The sequence below is a fragment of the Pygoscelis adeliae genome, unplaced genomic scaffold, assembly GCF_000699105.1.
Source record: "Pygoscelis adeliae isolate BGI_AS28 unplaced genomic scaffold, ASM69910v1 Scaffold72, whole genome shotgun sequence".
NCBI lineage: Eukaryota > Metazoa > Chordata > Aves > Sphenisciformes > Spheniscidae > Pygoscelis > Pygoscelis adeliae.
In genome coordinates this window covers 3,012,024-3,018,076 of record NW_008824286.1, presented here as the reverse complement: position 1 = coordinate 3,018,076, position 6,053 = coordinate 3,012,024, and positions in this window count along the sequence as shown.

Genomic DNA, 6,053 nt, shown 5'->3' with positions numbered 1-6,053 from the left:
CGTTCCCCCCCCCCCCCCCCGAGGCTATCGAGACCCGGTTTAATGATGTATCAAGACAACCTAACAGAGCAGGAGAACATACGCAGAACAACCCCTGTGCGTAAACGGTTACGGGAACGCACAAGTCCCTCCTGCCACAAACTCAGGTTTTATTTTGCAGCGTCCCAGACTTTTCCCACTTTTACTGAGCTTTTAGCAAAGCAGATGAATGTTTTCTCCTTTCTTAGTGCATTCAGCAGTCAGTTCAGGCATGGCTCTGCATCTATTGCAGGTCAAGACTTTTCTAGTTGCTTTCATACGTATTCCAGTTAACTAGCTTTGTTAACGTTACAGAATACACAAAAGACCATCTTTCCATTGAGATCCTAAGGAGTAAACAAAAATCAAGATAACGGCTGTAACAAGAAAAGTGCTGATGACAGTGTACACTGTGCTGCAGTATTTACAATGAGAAAAATTGTTTCTGATCAATATTAACTGGAAGTTTCCTGCTCTGAGAGCTCAAGTGCTTGTTAAGTGGCTGGTTCCCCGTTGTACCAGCTAGTCTGATAACAGACATTACTCTCCTACAGAGTTTGTCTTTCTAATAAGTTTTGACACAAGGATGAACTCACAGGAAAAATAAATACTAAGAAAAAAAAGGAACAAAGAGCAAGATGATGGCTGTTTCATGGATGGGTTTTGTTCACATACTCCTCTGTTTCCTAAGAAATAAAACTGCTACTTCCTAGTTCCAATCAGAAGACTTGCTGTCTGAGCAGGCAGACCGCAGAGGGCTTCGTTTCGAGTTTTTACCGACATCCCGTGTCCCCTCTTCCCTGCAGCACACTCCTGCTGCTTGTTTAACAGTAACAGAGTTTAACCATGCAGTTATTCAGCTGCTATAAAGGTGACTGTATGGATGAAAACTCACACCGCTAGGGATGAAGCTATCAAAACCGAGCCGTTGCCACTTACGTTACACAAACATCTGCAACATAAACACCTATTCCAGTCTGAAAGCGTGAGAGGTGCTGACTCATTAGCAAGGACAAACAGAGAGCTACCACACTGCTCGAGTTCCCAGGAAAATAGAAGCATAGAAGGGAGGATGGCATTATAGAAATATAAAAGGACACTGGGTAAAGTTATTACAAAGCACATGAGACACTTCTAAATTTTTATAATTGCTTAGCATTTAATTTTTTTTTTTTTTACTTCCACCCACAGGTGAAGGAATAAAGCCCCGGTTTTTGAAATAAGTCCTCTCTTGAACGCTCAGTGCAAAATCCCAGCAGAGTTAATGGTGTAATGACTCAGTGCTGGTTACCAGCAGAACTTGAACTGGGGACTGGCAGCACTAAACACACCCCGAAGGGAAGGGGTCAGCTCGCAGCAGTACCTGGTTGTCCCCAGTGCTCTGCAAGCCTCACTAAACTACTCTACCCTAAACCCACTCATTTGCTAAGGGTTTTTGAGAAGGATTATTCTGGAGGAGAAGGAAAGAAGGGGGAATTTGCGATGCTTAATCTGAGTACTCTTAATTTCTTAAGGAGTTACAATATTTTCAAACTCACAAGAGAAATACAGCTCTGCAGCTTCTCTACTTAGAGTTTAGGAAGAATTTGGCACTGCTGTCTCCCTGGCTGGCTTACAGTGGGCTGGAGTGTGGACAAGGTGTTCCTTGGCTTGATAAGATGATTTGGCATCGGTGTTAAGTTATTCCCAAGGGGCACTTGCAGTGGTTAAAGTGGGAGACTTCTGGTCTGCCTTGAGCCGACAGACTTCTACATCCAGGTTTGCCAGCCTGGGATGAAGGCTCTCAGAAAACAGCCACTGAAGCCTTCAGGTGTGGTGGATTAAACCACCCAGCTCTTCCTCAGAAGCCCCTACTCAGCATTTCAGGACACTAAATAACATATAACACAAAATGCTATAGCTAAGCTTCTTTGGTAAGGTCTTAAATTTTCTTGGTGATGGTGTTTTAGAGGCATATGGAGGGGGAAGCATAGTGAAGTCACTAGAAATACAGATTTATATCCAGTAAGTCTCACAGCTGTGATGAGTATTCCCAGTAAAAATTTTTGGGGGGCCTGTGCCTTAAATCATGCTCCAAGAAACAATTGTGATACCTGGACTACAGCAGTCTGGTGTTAAAATATTGGTACCTTGTATCAAGGAGATATTCCTATCCCTGACTATGAAGCAGTGAAAAAAAAAAATCTAAATCTGAAATAAAATAGGAAGAAGTAAGGCTTCCAAAAGCAATGAATATTGGTTTAAGTCTGCTCCCACGGATATCAACAGAAGCCTTGTCTCGTTATCAGACTGAGCACTTACAAATCCTCTAGTAATGCCCAGTCCTGAAATAGAAACTTTGCTGAGGCAAGGGGCAAAATCTTGCCTTTTGCTGTGTGTGGTAGGTTTTAAGTCCTCAGTCAGGGGTGTGTGTGTGTAGATATATATAAAAACATACATATACCCACAGAGCGTAACAGAAGTTTCAGATTTGGCTTTCTTAAAAAAAAAAAAAAAGCCACAGTTTGCAGCCCTCATGAATGCACAGATATTGAGACTCACTTTGGAAGCCAGGCGTTGGCACACCTCCCGGCTTGGCGGCATCATCCCCCAGTATGTGGACAAAGCCCTGGAAGCCGCCTCGCAGAGCCCAGCCCGAAGCTGGGCAGATATTGCAGTGCACCCCTGGGGGTGCGAGGACTGCAGCGTTGAGGTGTGCTATTGTCAATTAAAAGGTGTAGGGAGGGATATAGAAAAATCTCTCCTGCTTCTTTTTACTAATTCAAACAGGCAGCTCTTGTTTCATTTCTTAAGACAAGGACTGGAGTTAATGGGTTGCTATAAATTCCTTATTACTGGAAAGCTGATGCTTTCGCTGTCTCTGCTTGACATAGGCACGTAGCAGCGTTGGAAGAGAAAGGTTAGCGTGGTTTCCTTTGGCTCTCACACATCCATGGCAAGTGGCACTATGGCCTGGGGGAGGCCCAGTTTAGAGATAACCAAGAGCTCTTGAAATAACATCGGACAGGCATGAGACCTGCCCCTGCCTGGAGGGGCTGCAGGAACACAGCAGTGAATCAGCAGAAAGCCCAGATGAAGACACGCTAGCAGCGTGTACCTGCTCAGCCCCGGGTTTGCCCTGGGTCACAGCCTTATCTGTCTGTCCCCTGACCATCGCACCGGGCTGCTACAGGAAACCTCTGTTTGCTGTGAATTTAAAAATAACCAGGACGACTCCTGTTCAAGGCTCCAAGTGCTCTAGCATTGTACACAATATAATGAAGTCCCAGCAGCATTAATCCCTCAAGAACTCAGCCAACACCCTTCCACCTCTCCTCCACCAAGGGAATCATCCACTTCCCCTCCTCAAAGTCCAGCCAACTGATGCCTTCCACGATGTGCCAAGGCGGCCACTAAATTAGATTTGTGTCATCAAAAACGCCTGTGATCAGACACATCAGTGTAGACCAACCCAGCATCCAGAACACAGGGCATCGCTAGCAGAAAAATAACCTGAATAGTTCATTTGTGTCCTCTACAGTGTCCCCCCCTTCACATGCATTCACGCACGATGACAGTCCCTTCCCTTCAGCAGCGGTGGCCAGCATGGGCACTGCCAGGCTGCGGCTCAGCAAGTCCCCAGGAAAACTGGCAGGACCATAAAGGAAAGTGCTCAGGTCTCTGGCACATCTGACTAAACTTGTTCAACCCGAATACGCCATTTCAGCCCAAGCCTTAACATACCCACACCACCACTAACAGACAGGTCCCTGACCTCCTAGCGCCGCTTGGCACCAAGCCTGTGAGAAACAGGCGCTGGTTTCGCCAGTGCATTCAGCAGCGCTGCCAAAGCTGTTGCAATAGAGATATTAGTTTTCCATGGGGCCACCAGGCTGTTGTCCACACTGTGACAGACATGTCAAAGCACAAGAGGAGAAAGCAAAGCTACAGCAGCTCTCTGGCTTTTCTTTCTTCCATTATCCTTAACCACCTCCAGTGCTCAGCCTGGTCACGCACAGCTATGGCCACAGTGTGGGAGGGCTTCCAGGGGTGAAATTTAACAGCCTCAGGAGCAGGAGAAGCAAAGCATCACACAGGAGACTCCATGTTACATATTATTTTCAGACAGTTGAGAGCTAGGGAAACGTCAGTTGTTCTGGTGCTGGTGAGACACTTCCCCTCCCTTCTCACAGGAGCTCCTCTTTGAGGAGCTACAGTAGGAAACACTGTCTGAGAATCACCATTAAGCCTTCTCTTGAATTAAGAGTTACAAGAACACTGGTTTAGGTCTATCTGCAGCTTGCTTTCTTGTTGTTTTCTGTCTGAAAACATGTATCTTCTATCTAGACCGAATCTCCTTCAAGCAAACAGAGGAAGCCTGCCACCATTGCAGGGTTTCTGCAAGCAGCTCTGCTCAGCAGGAGACAGAGGCCAGAGACACCCACCCAGCAAAAGCACAATTCAAACCCCACCCTGAGCAACCACCCATCCCACAAAGTTTAAGCCAAGCAGGGATTTGAGCCAGGGGTTTAAGAGGAATCAGAGCACTCCTTGTGAGCACCTGGGGTGGGATCTCACCGGGGTTACCCCGGTACAGAAGGAAAAGCAACAAGTGACAGAGAGAACCAGTACCTGTTTCGGATGAGGCAGCCTGCTTCCTACCTCTCCAACAGCAACCATCAGCAAATGCAAATCAACTGACCCAGAATTTCTGAAATTACATAGTTGAGAATAAAACCCCTGTGAGACAAAGCTGTGATTCTCAGCTGGACACCCCACACACTCATTTTCCCCATGCTAAAACACATCCCCCTGAGCTCACCTCCTGCCTACCCACACCTCACCCACTAACTGACCCCACCACCAAGAACTCAGACCCCACCAGATCAAGCAAACACCCAGCACAGCCACAGCTGGGCAGAACCACTTTTATTCTGCAAAGATTAGCAATGCTCCAATCAAATGTGCCATGTAATTACTGCAGTAATATTATGAAGCAAAGTGGAGGTGGTGAATAGTTCATACTGCCTTATTTAGTGGCAGGTGATTAGTTAAGTGGCAGGAGTTTGTGGGGTTTTTTTTTTCCTTCACCTTTCCCTCTTCTGTGAAAAATTCAATTTGTCTTAAGGCAGCATCGACAGCTGATACTGACCTAATCCCTCAGCAGCCCAGACCTGATCTGCTGCAAATTTCCACCTCTATCAAAAGCACAAAACCACATTCCTCTCCCTGACAGTACAATGGCCCCTGGATCCACTTACCTTCAGGCCCTGCTTAAAACCTGGGCTGCAAAACACATTACATAATTGTGAATCAAAAGTCAAATCCATGTGAGCCAGCAGGTGAAAATGCTATAATGTGTTTTGCTTGTTTGGCAAGCCCAAAAAAGCATGGTTAAATATTTTCTATAGCTCTTTCTTTAAGGGCTTATAGTTTTTCCTTCTCCCTTCCCTGCTAGGGTTTTAAATCCTTTCTGTTCAGCAAACATTAATTTTCTTTTGTCCTGCTAGTGCTAAAATTGACATCTCTGTTCGTCGCTCTTCCTCCCTTCCTGTTACACCTAATTGACCATTATTGCTAATAATGTCGGCAGAGATCTGGGAGGGATACTTAATACCAAAGTACTCCTGGGGAATCAGCTCAGGGAGAAACTGCAGGCAGAAATAAGCACTATTTCTTCTTTCAGCCCTGCAGAAACAGATAGCATGAAGTACACTCTCCTCCCTCTACGTTCAGAAGTTTAAGCAAATACTTTGAAGGTCATATTCTAGAGCACAAGTTGTTTCAACACCCTCTTGATGACGCCCTGCTCAGCTGTATTCTCCTGAGGGTGAAACAGGAGTGTAATAGTGGCCTTTTCCTCCGGAGAGGTGGACGAGTGGGTGTCAGCGTGCAGCTACGTAGAAGGAAAAAGCACGAATGTATTTACGTTGCACCAAAAATTGGAGATGGTTGCTAAGAGCTTCGAAGCAAACCAGCGATGTGCGGACAGGGCTACGGCACATCCTATCAGGGGGACGGATGAAGCACATTCCAGCTGCGTAACTCTGCTCCTG